We start from the raw sequence: 15,937 nt of genomic DNA on the forward strand, positions 1-15,937 counted from the left end.
TTCTCTTTCCTTCTAAAAATATAATTTTATTAAAATCTGTCTGATTTTGTGGTTTTGGGAGTAGGGATAGAAACTTGATAAAATGAGCTGATCAAAAATATTATTTTCTTATTAGCATATGTTTTTGCATCTGTACATCAGTTTGGATGAATTACATTTCATTTTTATTGGAAGGAGAATAGAGAAAATTATTCTCTATTAAGATAGATGTAAGAATTCATGGTTCAATAAGTACTTTTGCTGAAACAAAAAAGAAAAAAAAAATTACAAAGGTTTTTCCAATTAGCTCTGAATTGAATGTGTGTTCAGTTGAACATGTGTTAAACATATGTTCAACCTCACACTGTGAATCTGTTTTATAACTCTATGCATAATCTTGATTTTGATGATCTTTGTTGTTTTGTGTGTTTTTGGTTTTTTTTTTTGTGCTTCTCAATTTTATTCTGGACCTTGGGGCCTATATACATCCACTTCTTGGAAGCAACAGTTCCACACATTTACAAATGATATGATTTGTTAAGAAATTTATGACTTGTTATACTTTTTGAATAAAGAGTTTTAATATGGGCTTCCCTGGTGGCGCAGTGGTTGAGAGTCCGCCTGCCAGTGCAGGGGACACGGGTTCGTGCCCCGGTCCGGGAAGATCCCACATGCTGCAGAGCGGCTGGGCCCGTGAGCCATGGCCGCTGAGCCTGCGCGTCTGGAGCCTGTGCTCTGCAACGGGAGAGGCCACAACAGTGAGAGGCCCGCGTACCGCCAAAAAAAAAAAAAAAAAAAAAAGTTTTAATGTGAGAGCCCAGAGTAGCACACAGAAAGAGTCCATTTAGCCCATATATTATACAGATAGAGGAACTGAGTTAAATTGGGGATTACTAAACAACATGTCAAACATTTTTTCATTCTATTTACTATCTGGAAATTCTCTGGCCCTGATCAGAGAGGGAAGGCTTTTAGTATAGTGGAAAGACTAATAGGGTCTGAATTTTGAGAGTAGTTCAACTCCACCAATTATTAACCCTGTGTTCTTGGGCAAGTCTCAACTTCTTTGGTATTAATGTATCTTCATAGATTGGTTATGAAGGCAAAATGAGATAATTTATGTGGAATGTGGTTTGTAAGCTTCAAAACACCGCATAAATGTGTTTGCTGTAGCTACCGCTGTTATTGTAACCATGTTGGGCTGAACTGCATTTTTCAACTCCAAACATAGAAACATTTCAGTTGTTTAAAGAGGTGAGAAGTAGACAGGAAGGAAGACATGGGGTGGTTAGAAAGAGGAAATGGGAGATTACTGAATTCTGAAAAAGACAGGTTAGAAACAGGGATTTTTAGACACAAATATATGAATTGCAAATGTATGCTGAAGATTCCAGACACAGTCTCCTCTAGCAGGTTTTCATTTCCCCAAAGCCCCCACACCCCGAGACATGGCAGAATAAAAATTAAGCAAACAAGTAACTTAGCATCTTTTTTTTTCTTTTTCCTGTTAAAGATCCTTTGGGTTTAATTTCAAATATGACAAATACCAAAATTCTTAGTTTATTTGGCTCTTAATGTACGTAATAAGTCCTCCGATGCACAGAGCTAAGACCTCCCATGCACCTGGTTCCAAGGTGACTGCTTCTATTTATAATTGTTCACTTCAGATGAACTTAAAATGTTTAAGAAAGAAAGCAGTTTGCTTCAGGAAATAAAGGGCATATATTTGTGAGGCTCCCTGGAACCTTTAAAATTTCTAAAAATCATTTGTCAGTTTGAAAATGTCTGGAAAGAGAAGATATAAAATGCTTATTTACACAAATTAAAAGATATTTGAATCTTTGCAAGGACAACTTCTATGAGAAAAAATTGCAAATGACATTTTGGTTTACATAATAAATAAAATTTTGCATCAGATTTCAGATCCACACATAATAGATTTATAATTAACCCTCTATAGATTTGCTGACTGCAAAGCAAAATATCAGTGTAGAGGATTAAGAATACTCTGACAATAATACAGTGCAAGGAAATTAGAAATTGGAAAAAAGAGATTAAAATTAAACTAAAAATGACAATTTTCTGAATAGCAAATAATTTGTGCAAAATGTTACAAAATCTGGAATGCTAGATAGGTGATACAAGTACTGTGACATTTAGTTTCATTTAAATTAGTAAGAGTTTGCTCTTCCAACATTTTTTTTTGCCCTTCTGACAGTATATTTTCAACAAAAATTTGCTCTTGATTTTTTTAATCCATTCTCTTTGAACCTGTTCTTAAATTTGCCATGATAAACCTGCATAAAACTACACTTTTGAATTTCTTTGGAAGAAATAAAAAATTGAAAGTTTGACATTGGTTTTCACAAATTCTTTTCTTCATTGTTTTTGACTGTGTTTGATCCCTATTAGATTGACATACTCTCAACCTATTTTTGATGTCATGAATTAAAAATGACAACATAAAAAAAGCACTTCTAGTGTAACAGCAATTGAAACTTGCAGTTTTATATTTAAAAAAAACACAAAAGAATGTGTGAATACCATAGATAAAATAACAATATTTTCAAACAGCAACCTGTGTCAAGCAAACAACAAACAAGTTGATTATTTCAGCCTCTGAAAAGTCAGGTTTTCATAATTTGATTGAATTAACTTTATAATACAATTGGATAATCCATATATGATCTGGGGTGGTTTCAAATTACTCTGGATTATTTTTCAGATAATTTGGAGGTGAATCTCATTATGGATAGCAATATAAACAATTTAGAACATATTAAGGATGTTTACAGTCTACTTGCATGATAAAGTTCCACCATGGCTCATATCTGTATTGAATCAGCTGTAGATGTTTTAGAGTTCTGTCCCAGGAGAAAATTGATGTAGCACACAAAGTGAAAATTTTCATATATTTCCTTTGAGATATTGCTAAAATATAGCCTCACCATTCTAAATGGGAAATTGTCTTAAAACCAGGCACATTTTGCACTGATGGTTATTTTTAGGTAAACCACTTTTGGTTAATTAAGAGAAAAATTACTACTGTACAATTATGCTTTATTCTCCCACCTTGGCCTGAAGTAATGAGATGTAACAGAGTTTTTCTTTGTCACTGGCAGCTGCACCTTTTAAGTATATCAAACTCTGTTGCTGTGGTTACGGCCTTTGTTTCCAGTGATGTTTTGTCCATGCTTCCCCCCACCCTTAACAATGGGTTACTCAAAAGAATGAAATAATGAGTCATTCATTCAGAAATACGTTGTTAAAATATCCCTCTTTATCATTACATTTCACTGCTTAGAAACTAGGCTGTAATTCAAGGCAACAGTTAAGTCTGAGAAGTGTTAAAAAATCTTTGATTTTTTTCATTTATAAGAAAGACCTGTCTATGTAATTGAAGAACTTCTTATAAGTCTCAACAAACCCTTTTTGGTTAATGTATTATTTCTGGACCAAGTAGATAAAATTCTACACAGTAAGCATGATAAAAATCGTGCATGTTTTGCACAGCACATAATTTGAGAGTCAAGGTTTCTGGGCACAAAAGCAGTAACAAAACAGTCCCTACAAAACTGAGTAACTCTGAATAACACAAGAAATAATTTTTGTTAATTTAAAATTTTAGAAACTGAAATACATAAAGTGTGTAAAGTAAAATGTAATTAAATTATGGTACTGTACATACGAGTTGTTTCTATAATTGAAACTTTACAATATGAAAAATACATTAGCTCTGTACAGTTTTTACAGGTAGGTAGGATGAGTTTTGAGAAAAAAGATTTTTTTTTTTCAGGGTCATACTCTAAGTCAAAAAAATACTGCACAACTTAGCTAATTATAAAGTGTAGAGTTGAAACAATTCATGTCTTCTTTATTTCATGAATCAATCTTGGATTTTTGTTTATTTTAACAGGGGATTGTTTTGTTTTTAGAGTCCACAATGAACAAATCCTCCTCATTTTGTCCTTGAGGTTACAAAGTTTGATGGCAACCCATGGTTACCAATTAGCTCAGTTAAGCCAGCTGCTGTTTATGGTCACTGATTCGGCCAGCTGTTGTGATTGTGCTCAGGTCCAGCTCAGTCTCTAGGTGTGTTTCCATCGTATCTTCCTGTGCATTCGTTTCAAAGGATTTATGAGAGAGAAGTTCATGATGCACCCCACAGTAACTTATTGTGGGCTGGTCGTATGCCAGAAAAGTTGACACATTCATTGATAAAGGTATCTGGGGAAAAATGACACGAGAAAAGTCAGTTATAAAAAGACAACTTTGGCGGCAAGATTTGGGGAATGTGAAGTGCTGACCTGACTACCATGGGTACATCTGTGGCCCAAGAGTCCCCCGCTATCTCACCAATGTCCTTCATTCTCATACTAGCACGCAGAATGCAACAGTTCTAAAGCCTGAGATGGAGCTGCTCAATTCTTAACTAGAACCTTCAGATAAATAGGAACCTAAGCGATTCTGAAAATGCTAAAAGTTTTGTTAGAAAAGTCAGAAGCATGCTTTTCCTCAGTGAGGTAAATTTGTAGTTTTAGAACTAAGAAAAATATTATTTGGTTACTTATGGTATTGGAATACAATTGAACAGTGGTTCTCAAACTTTATCATGCATAAAAATCACCTCCCCCTTCTTCAGCTCCAACATCCACTTCCCTGGTTTTTTCTTAATTTAGTAGGTCTGAGGTGGGACCTGTAATTTGTATTTCTTATAGTTCCCATATGATACTGGTGCTGTTAATCCACACACCACACTTTGAGAACCACTGCAGAAGAGAATTTTCTAGGCAAGTCATTCTGACTCTTCTTACCCAATAAGTTCTTTTTTTTTTTTTCCACATTTTAAAGTGTTTTTACCTATATGACCTGGATACTATAACTTAATATTACTTCAGAAAAGCTATAACATTGTAACATGCTATGAAATAGAGTAGGGTTATCTTCATGATGGTCTTTTTTAAAAAGCACCTTTTCTTCACTCCCATAGGTACTCTTTTGGACAGTAGCAATGATGGTGCCTGACTGTGCTATGATTGCCGAAATAGTCCTGTACACCTGTGGCTTTGTCACAGCTTGGCCACTGTCAGTAAAGATTGTGGCTATGTATCCCCTGTCAATACCTTCTTAATGTTTATTTTGCCATGAGCATTCTTTGAAACATTAATGTCTGTAGCTTGATCCATATATCTAAACTCTAAGGTTTAGAGAACTCCCAGGAAGAAACTCTGGCTTCTATGAAAGTCTAAAAGCAACCAAGGAAGAGGCTAGTTTGAAAGAATCAGCGATATATGTGTGGAAGGGACTCTTGCTAATTGCAGCTTAATGAAAGGAAGCAAGTTCTAAAAATAGGAAAAAGCAAGAGTGACCATTGTGAACAGAAGGGAAACGTGTTACAGACAAAAGGTAGTTTGAAATGTAATCAGATGTCAAAGTCTAGAGATTATTCCCATTTCTTTCAATAAGATTAAAAAAATTGTTCTAAAAAGTAGGCAGTTTTGAGGAAACTTCAGCGTTGATCTCTGTTTAATATCCTAATTACTAATTCATGTTGTTGAATTACCTTGGATAAAAACTTCCACCATTCTTATTTGGTGGTAGATAAAATATATTTCTCTTTGGTCACCTCAGACTAAATTCCTCTGATCTCAGCTAAGATTGGAGCCCAAAGCCCTAGATTTTATTAACTCCTTCTTTACTTTCTTAGTCCTTTTCTCCATACATAAGAATCCTTTTTGCCTCTTTCCATCCCTATCTTTCTATCCTTATTTAGTTTTCCTTTAGTAAAAATTAGTTGAGCTGTTATTTCCCTGTTTTCTCTTGTATTCACTTCTTTTGAGATTATAATGTCTTTTTAATGTGAACATTTCAATGTATCAAACATGTAAGGCTTAGTCCTTGGAGACAGAAATGTAATCCCCTTCATCAAATTACATTCCTGAGAACTCTTCCTATTTATGTGAATTTTTAAAAATTTGAAGCATGCTACCTGATGTGTGAATGAAAGACATCATACACTTTAAAAAATGGTCAAGGTGATTGGAAGATCATAAAGAAAATAATACGATGCTTCCAAAGATGCTCATTTAAAATAAGGAAGAACTATTGTTACAGATGAAATAGCTCAGATAACTAAAATACAATATATTATTATGCAAAAGTAATTGTGCAGCATGAATAGATTTGAGTTATAGGAGAGAATGAAAATAGAACTGTTATTGGGTGCGTGAGTTTAACATTAGCCTCTGGGAAATCAATGTTCTGCAATGTGTTATGGGTCATATATCTGTAGGATTTTATATACTTGTTCTTGTCATGGAAACTTATGGTTTATATATGCTATATCATTCCTGGCTTACTTGGAATTTACTGTGAATAATTCTTATGGTGATGATTTATGAAAAATAATAAACCATGATACATTTATTCTGTGTGTGTGTGTGTGTGTGTGTGTGTACACAATTTCCTGCTTGATTTAGTATCTAGAGGCTGCTGGTATCCAGAGTGCAAGTCCTAATTTGAACTATATCAGGTAGTTAGTGCTCATTATTTATTTAAAAATCCCACATATTTTCTTTATAGAGTTTCTTATTTGGGGATATGTTTTATTTTAAAACTCCTAACCCCTTGGTTATACTTTTTTAATGTCAAGTCATATTTTTCACATTTTAATCTTTCTGAAATTGGGATGGTACTTATAATTAGTGTGGATGTTTAACATGTATTTTCTTCCCTGCAATTAAAAGTGTCTTAAAGTTGATGATATCTTAATATCAAGAAAATAACATACTAACTTGTATTTGTAAGTAGAATTTAACAGCTAAACATATCTGAATACAACATCACAGCAGATTTCTCCCAGGTTGACTTAAATGATCTTGCAAATCTGAAAGTTAACATTAGTTATATTCACATGTATATTCATAGGAATATACACATGTATTGACATACACATATACACAATATATAAAGACATACATAAATACACATATATATAATATATATATAATCTTGTGGCCGATTACTTATGATTTCAAAATTATTTAAATCTGGTATAGAAAGTGCAAATTTTGGTGATATATTAGTTTTGGACAACTATTTCATATTTGTTGTATAAAATATATACATAGATGTACACTGTATATATAGACATATTATTTACACACACACATGCACACATAGTGGCTGGGTAGTGATGGAGAGGCTATCCACTGGCATTAAGCAAATATCTTGAGGCTCAGATACAATCCATGTAAATCCATTCTTGTCACCCAGTCAGTAAATATAGCAGCCCTTTCTCCTTCCTCACATAATCGTCAGTCATGTGACCTTGTGCCCTATGTTTTCTCTTCCCTTTCCAATCTGACCTGGGTATTCTCGATTCATCCTCTCTGTCTCTGTCCCTTTCTCCATTGTTACCTGATTTATATTAATGTGCAGGAGAGGCACACAGCCATGCTCTCCCCTATGGATAGAGTATTCAACAGGACAGTCCCAGTTTATGCTTATTGTTCCATTTTGGAAAATAAATCACTTTAGTCAACCTACCTGAAGATGACCCAAATATGTTTTTTTGTTTGTTTGTTTTTGTTTTTTTGCGGTACGCGGGCCTCTCACTGTTGTGGCCTCTCCCGTTGCGGAGCACAGGCTCCAGACGCGCAGGCTCAGCGGCCGTGGCTCACGGAAACAGCCGCTCCGCGGCATGTGGGATCTTCCCGGACTGGGGCACGAACCCGTGTCCCCTGCATCGGCAGGCGGACTCTCAACCACTGCGCCACCAGGGAAGCCCCCAAGTATGTTATTTTATAAAATGAAAACAGCAAGGACAGTAGGAGATATAAAGCTAATAAGCCTCTGCTTCCCCAGACCTTTTGTTACAGGGCTCTATTTAAAGTGTCCATAGAGTTTTCTTGTCCTTTCTGAGAGAACAGTTTCTTTCAGTGAATTTTAACCTGATAAACTCCTATTTATAATTACTTATGGTTTCCTTCGATACTTTAGGTCAGTATTTTTCAGGTGAGTTAATTATTCTTAAGGCATAACTTATAGAGATCCAAGAATATGAAAACTTAACTCCCCAGAAAGCAATATCATGTAGAGTCTGAACTAAGAAATCATTATATGCTATTCTAATGATGAGAGGTAGAAGCTGACATTATTTAGGAAATTCCCCTCAGGAAAAATTTCTACTCTGCTAAACTAGTTACTGTCTTGACATCAATGATATTTGCCTAAGCAGTAATTTTCCAATGTCTGTCTCAACATCACATATATGTACCTTTCACATACACAAATTTTGTAATGTTAGATGAATAAAAATAACTCATTATTAAGTCTTTTTTCCCATTCCTTTAAAATGTTCGAGCTTGTGACTTTAAGGGGAAAGAATAACTTTTTAAAGTTTCCAATTTGTGATTAAGTAAAAATGGTCATTTTAATCTTATATTCACTGCAAAATAATATGTATATTTGTACACATATATATGTGTATATATGAATATGCATGTGTATTGCTCATATTCTAATTAGTTGGTTACAGGCCATTTAAACATCTTTTCCGTAGGATAGCAAGGATTATTTTAAGTACAGTAAGTACTCTGAAGAACAGAAAATGACAGTCCACTTTTGAGAGGGAATAATAAAAAGGTGGTTTTTCCCTCTCTAGAATTGCAAAACATAGGAAATATTTGCTTGTTGAATGTTATTTCTGAGTAGAGTTTTTCTAAGTATAAATATTTCTATTGATTATCATTGAGGAGAATGCCCATGCTGTTCCCATATATCACGGGCAAAATCTTCTATTTTTATAAGACCAATGTTACCTAGCAAGTATTCTACCTCTCTAGGCTATTGAAAGGATGTTACTTTAGGGTTTTTGTAGCTAACAGCGTTTTGTTTTTCAGTATTCTGCATGTAGTGAAAGAAACAGACTTGCTTCATGAAGGAATTAATTTTTTAAGATGTAGCCTTTATCAAGACATTTTGCCCCATTTTATGTTGTAATTTAGAGGCCTATTATTTTACATTTGTTTTTCATCTACTAAATTTAATGAATTTTCAGTTGAGTTTATTTCTACCTATTGATATATAAAATTAAAAACAGGCATTATAATATTTTTCCAATTAATAGTATTTCTCTAGTTTGTCTCTAAATTTGTCTCAAACTGGACTCATTATCTCTGGATCCAAACTAAGTTCTTCCCATGGTCCTTTTTCTGTTTTGGGGGAGCGCCAAGTTAAGTCAGCTTTGCCAGTCCCCTTGAACACTTCCTTGTCCCTTGTTCCAAATGTCCCATTTTTTTGTCCGTTACTTTGTTGACATCAATGACATATATCTTTTACATGCATCCGCTTCTCTCATTTCTGTTGCCATTATCTTGGCTCAAAATATTATTACCTTGTTTACTTTAGTGATTGCATGACTGGCATGCCTAATCAGTAGAGTCAAAAATAAAACTAAATATTTGTAAATTCATTTCTCGAGATTAACTATATTTCTATTTAATTAAATGTAAGCAGCATGTAGAAAATAGTGAATGCCTTTTTCTTTTTTATCATGTCTGAATCATTACTCTGTCTTTGCAAAGAAGTGGGATTTGAAATGTACTTTATTCTGGGAAATTAGCTTCCTTAAAAACATTATTTCATATGTACATATAGATATATGTGAGTACACACATGTACATATCACACCACTGCTTGTAAATTTCTCAATCTATTTAAAGAAGTGTTTTAATTTTTTCAAAATGCACTTGCTAATGACTTTATTCTTGTTTATCTTGATGCCTCTACTTTCTGTTTCATTTGTGTAGGTTATGTAAATTTTCCAGACTAGCCTTTGGTTGTGTTAGAGTATGTGCAACTTTATGTGTATTGGGGATTGGTTAGAAACATTTGTTTCAGTGCTACCAAACATGAGTTTTGTGTTGTACAGGCTGGTAGTTTTACTGATGGTAAAAATAGAAAGTTGTGTCTTTGGTATTACTTGAGTAATATTAAGAAACTTGATGGAAAATATATTTTCTACTGGCTTGATTCTTGAAAATCATGTTACTAATTAATATTTTGTTTTCTAAGTATTGAGGCAGTTGGTAAAATGTAAGTATTATATAAGGAAAAATAGTGTAAGAAATTATCACACTGCAGCTTGGTTCACTGGAAGAGTGTCGAAGTTTGCCTAGATGTTACCTCTGGTCCTACCTTAATTCTTTAGGATTTCTGCAGTGATTTCTCTTCTTAGCCACCTGAGCGGCTGTGGGCACTTGTTTCATCTCTTGGTCTGTCTGGACACCTGCCTGGACACGTCTCTAACATTCTCCTCATTATCATCACTGTCATTTATTGAGCATTTACTGTGTGCTAGGTACCATGCTACATGCTGCACTCAGGTCATCTTATTTAAGCCTCCCAAGGCTGTTGTAAGATAAATATAATTATTCCCATTTTACAGTTGAAAAAAACTAAGACTTAGATGGTTTAAGTAATTAGTTAAAAATCATTTACCTGGTGAGTTGCAGAAGTGGTTGCCTGACTTCCTAAGCAGTGTGCTTTATTTCTTATTTATCACTTTATCTAACTCACACTGGCTTTGGAGCCTAGAGAGGTGAACACAGTATCATGTGTCTGATACTATTTAGACACCAATTATCAACATTGGATCTTATTTCCAGTAGGGTAAACACTATGATTTGCTAAGCTACACTTTAGCTTTCTGATACTGCTTTGCACTTTGGGTCCTCAGGAAAGAAACCTATCGTTGATCAGGGATTCACAATGTGGATGGATGGTGACAGCTCAAAATCAAAGCTCTCTTCTTCTTACTAAGCTCATATTGGCCAAATACAAAGTGTAAGGGGAAGGGTCTAATCTGGAGAACATTCTGGACTGGGATAGGAGCCTTACATATACTCCCAGATAAAATACGTGTAAGATTATTTAGGGAGACCTTTAGGGATTTTAAAACTAGATGTCTGTGTTGACTTGGAAATTGGTAGAAATTTTTCCAATTAAATGATGTTAGTTTTTCTTTTTAACAAGAAGTTTAAAAAGTTAGAAACCTCAGTTAATCTGATTATTTTGTTTTATATTAAATGATACTGTTTTGATTTCTTTCTGTACATAAAAGAGTTATAAGTAGGTGCTGGAGTACAGGAGGACTGGGGAAGTGGAGAAACAAACATGAATAAGGTATAATTTCTGCTCCCTGACAAAATCATAGACTAGTGAAGGAGATACACATATAATGCAAGAAAGGAAAGGGAGGCAATGGATGGGGTGAGCTAGTAGGCAAGTTCTGTGCTTGTATAAGGATGTGTGTGTGTGTGTGTATATATATATATATATATATATATATATATATATATATATATATATATGTAAGGGAGGGTGTGTGTGTGTATACGTATATATATATATATATATATATACGTATACACACACACACACACACACTTTGCTCTGACTGGCTGATTCTACTTATTACATCATTTATCCTTTGCAGGTGCAAAACAAACTAGCCATCTTCTTTGTTTGGAAATAGTGTTGTTATTTTCCAGATTTATTGACAAGAGTCAATATTGCTGAGAAGTGATTTAATGTTTACTTTTATAGACTCTCCCACAAAGATACTATATTTTACTTTGAAATTTATTTGTTTGAAAAGCAATCTATCTCTTGGAGCTCTTAAGCATTCTAATGGTTAATTAGTGTGAGTATAATAGACTGTTGGATCATCAATTTTAATTATCTTGATTCTACTAGTAATTTAGTTAAAGAAGCATTTTCAGGAAGTGCTTAATTAAGAGCCTGAATTTATGTTATGCTACCTTTACACTTATAAAACAAACTAGTTTTTTACACTTTTAAATTCTTAGATGAAATCAACACCTTAATACTCAATTTCAGTATTAAGATCTAAGTTGCCAACTAAAGTAACAATTGCTATCTATAACAAGTATAGGGTAATAAGACAGGAACTCAATATGATTTTGAAAAATTTCAGATGTCTGTAACTTGAGAATAATGTGAAAGAAAACACTATTTGCAGGAGGATAATAATTCTTCTAGTGCCTTTTGTGTGAAAAAAAATTTTTTGTGAACTCCTGCAGAGTGATATCACAAAGTGAAAAAAAAATGAGTTCCATTTGAAAGTTAATAGTTCTACTTGCATTAAAGTGCAATTTAAAATATGTATCTTAAATATTTAAATGAGTTTGCCCTTTGTGAGTGTATTTTCTTCTTTACGAACAATTTGTATTTCAGTTTTGCAACAAGAAATAACTAGGGGTTGGCTATATGAATTATTTTCATAAATTCATGTGCTTATGTCCACAAAACCAAATAGAAATATTCATTCAGTAACTTACTGACTTCAACAAAGACTTGCTGAATGCTTTCGCTGGTCCTGATGCTGGGCTAGTTGCTGGAGATACACCAAGTCCTTGGCCTCAAGGCTTCTGGATGGAACATAAACCCTTCTAACATACACTTATATTAGACCATAACCTTGAGTTCAAAAATCTATGACTAACCACATTTTTCTATGCCTTATGTTGTTTCATGTGGTGGTCCCTTACACACAGTAAGAACTAAATATGTATTTATTGAATGCATGAATGAATACATGAGTGAATTTAAGTAATAGACTAATGGGAACTTGGCATAGTCTAGGAAGAAATTAAAAATGTTCATCCCTGGATGACTGTGAGAACTATATGACTGAGGTAATAAAGTCTTATGATATCAAGGCCAGACCATCTTGACTCTAGGTTAGAGGTAGAGGGCTACAATGAATTTTCAAAAATCTACACTAATGATGAGGCACATAGCGCTGCATTGTAATGTTTGGGAACTTCTTCATATATTTTATATTAATTATTTACAAGTTTTTATTATTTTTATTTAAAATTTTTAATGTTATATTTTATCATGTAAAGAATTAGTTTAAATTTGAAATATATAAAACTTTAAAAATCAATATTGAAAATAAAATAATTATTTTTAATTTGGTGATTTTACACCTATAAATTTCAGAATGTTATGTCTGTGCTTTGTCCTTTAATACCTTTTGTACCTGCATTTTTCAAACTCTTTAGTGCTCCCTAGACTCATGGCCCATGATGTCCAAAAGTTTGGTGCACCTGCCAAATTAGTTCTCCCTGTAATGGACTCTGCCCTGGATCATTCTATGTTAACTTGTTTTATTTTCGGTGCCAGTGAAAAGTTATATTTATCTTTTACTGAGGGAAAGCAAAATGCCCCAAAATGTTTTCATTTACATGAAAATCTTCTGCACAGCCTGATGCCTGTTAAATTGGCACTATTGCCAGGTATAGTGATGGGAATCCAAATTGAGACTGTGGCTCAAAGGCCCCACTAATCTTGATGCTATGTTTCCAAATCTGTTTCTTCATACAACTGTGCAGTGAGGTACAGTTGCTAATCAGTTTGAAAACAATCTCATTCTTTTTCTTTTTCCTGGAAATTGTGGTTACAGCAGTCCACTTAAGGATCTTATAATGATGATACAGCAGTTGAAATTTTTAATCTTCGTTTGTATAAATATGCGAGAATGAAAATTAAACACTACAAAGCAAACAACATATAGCGATGTTTGTATTGCTATAAGTAACTCTTGAAGTCTAGCTATTACTGGCAGTGTACTTTAATCTCATAGAGAGGCTCTATATGGGATTTCCCTCATCACTGGCATTATATTTGGTTTTTCTGTCATGATTTTTGATATCCTGTTTGCTTTCCAACTGGCTTTTTCCTCCTCAACAGCTTACTGGCATTTTGGCATTCTTCATAAAACAGGCTCTGCATTTCTGACATACCTGAGAGATTGTCTTGCATTGGCAGGACTTTAATATTCCAACTTTCTTAGGGGTTCTTATTTCTGTCTAGGACCTAGAGGGCAGCACCTCAGGATTACTTGAATCCTTGTAGCTGTCTTCTAATTAAATAGGCTTTCAAATGATGCAATAATTTACTGGTTAGCATTTTCTCTTCACTTTATTATTAAATTAATTCAGATTTTGGTTGAGATGTTTCCATACTAAATGAGATGGTACTATATATACATCTGCTAAGTTGCATAAAAATCCTGCACTTGAAGATTTAGTTCAAATAACACTTCTTTGATGAAAACCCCTCAGATGAATTTGATTCTGTAAGGATGAGCTTCTGCTGTGAATTTCTTCAGAATTTATATACACATAAGTATCAATGCAAACTGTTTCTTCCATCCATCCATTCATCTATTATTGAGTACTCTCAGGATCCTGAGTAAACAAAACCAATTGCCTAGCTTCAAAAGTAAGCAGTTGTAAAACACTACTTTTTTCCTAGATGTATGGGTAGGATATGGTGGAAGTTGTGGGAAATACTTGCCTTTGCTGTGATGCTTTATATAGATAAGACCATGTTTAAGCTGGCCTGGCTGGTTGTATATACATATTGCCATTATTTCATTTATATTAACATTATCTAACTATCTAGACTGTAAATTTGATAGAGAATAAAAATTTCTCATGGGTTATACAAGCTATGTATTAGAAAAATTTTGAAAGTTCTTGTTAGTGGAGACACTGGCAGGGAACAAAATTGCTTCTCACAAAGTTTATGTTTGTAATGATGATATCAGATCTTCAGATAAGGATGAGCTAATATGTATATCTAATTTATTATTAATAAATTATTAGTATAAGTAATTATTAATATAATATCCATTATTCTCTTGTTATTTCAAATTTTTATATGATACAAATATTAGGAACTTTAAAAAAGGTAAGTCCTGACAATATAGCTTTTATTATAATGCAGTAAAACACTTCTTATTGACATTTAAATAAAGATCAACTTCCAAATTGTGTTGGCACATATACATTACATGAGTGGTGACTATCATTGGACTGACCGGAAGTAATGTTGGGGAAGGGGAGTATCTAGCTCTTCTCAGTGTTTTACTTATGTTGTCTCACTTAATTTTACTGTGTCCTTTTTTTTTTTTTTTTGCACAGTTCTACCTAGCATTTACAAACTGTCATTTTCTAGCGTTGATTTTCTGTTACTTTACTTCATAGAATATAGTATGTCTGACTTTAGTTTCTTAGTGATAATGAACAAGTTAATGATGGTTGAATCTATGATCAGTGTTATGTGATCAGCCACATATATATGCAGATATTTTTTCAACCATGGCTCTGATCAGACTAATTAAAAATAAGCTACCTAAAGAGAAAATGTGAGGTGTTATTTCTTAATGGTCCACTTTGTTTCATTAACAATATAATGATTTGGTTTCAGCTCAATGTTCAAAGTAGATATCAAATGCAATTAAAAAATCAAAATGTTTTAGGCCATATTTGGGCAGTAAATCTCAAGCCTGAGGTTGCATAACAGTCTTCACTATCATCAGTATACCCTACTGAGAGAATATGCTTTAGCTTCTTTTATCACCGCTGGACATTCAGGGATATAGAAGGCACAGATAGAATATAACATGAGGGAGTTTAAGAGTTTTTATTATTGGTTTCTTATTGTTAGGTTGTATTATTTATACTCCTAGTCAATAATCTGAATGATATAAGATCAGTGATGAAGAAAAAGATGAATCTTTATATATAGATATATACTTTAGTTAGATTCTCTATAGCTTCTCCGTGAAAATGTTTAGTCTTATATCATTATGAATAGTATTAACAATTCACCATTTTTCATTCTATTATTTAAGTATCTATTATCAAAGTATTGTAGTATCTATAATATAACCAAACTATCAAGATTCAAAAAGAAGAACTAATCATAAATTTTGCAGAAATATATGATTAAAGAAATGTAACGTAAAGGTTAGGAAATCTAATCTAGGGGGTCAAAATGATTTTTGTTTTCTCATGGCTACTAAGGAAGATGTCCCTTGAATGAGCCTTAGAGTAGAATTATCAATTAATTTTTAAAT

General features: G+C 33.4%; 2 protein-coding genes across 2 annotated transcripts in view; one reads left to right on the forward strand and one right to left on the reverse strand.

Moving 5' to 3' along the window:
- Positions 1-15,937, forward strand: part of CTNNA3 (catenin alpha 3) — a 1,581,444-nt gene that overhangs the window by 494,708 nt on the left and 1,070,799 nt on the right. The window lies entirely within an intron of this gene.
- LRRTM3 (leucine rich repeat transmembrane neuronal 3) overlaps positions 3,837-15,937 on the reverse strand; it is a 177,887-nt gene continuing 165,786 nt past the window's right edge. Inside the window, exon 4 of the mRNA XM_065894479.1 lies at positions 3,837-4,206. The gene's annotated coding sequence lies outside the window, so the exon portion shown is untranslated. The remainder of the gene's footprint in view (positions 4,207-15,937) is intronic.

Source organism: Phocoena phocoena, chromosome 16, assembly GCF_963924675.1.
Source record: "Phocoena phocoena chromosome 16, mPhoPho1.1, whole genome shotgun sequence".
NCBI classification, from domain to species: domain Eukaryota; kingdom Metazoa; phylum Chordata; class Mammalia; order Artiodactyla; family Phocoenidae; genus Phocoena; species Phocoena phocoena.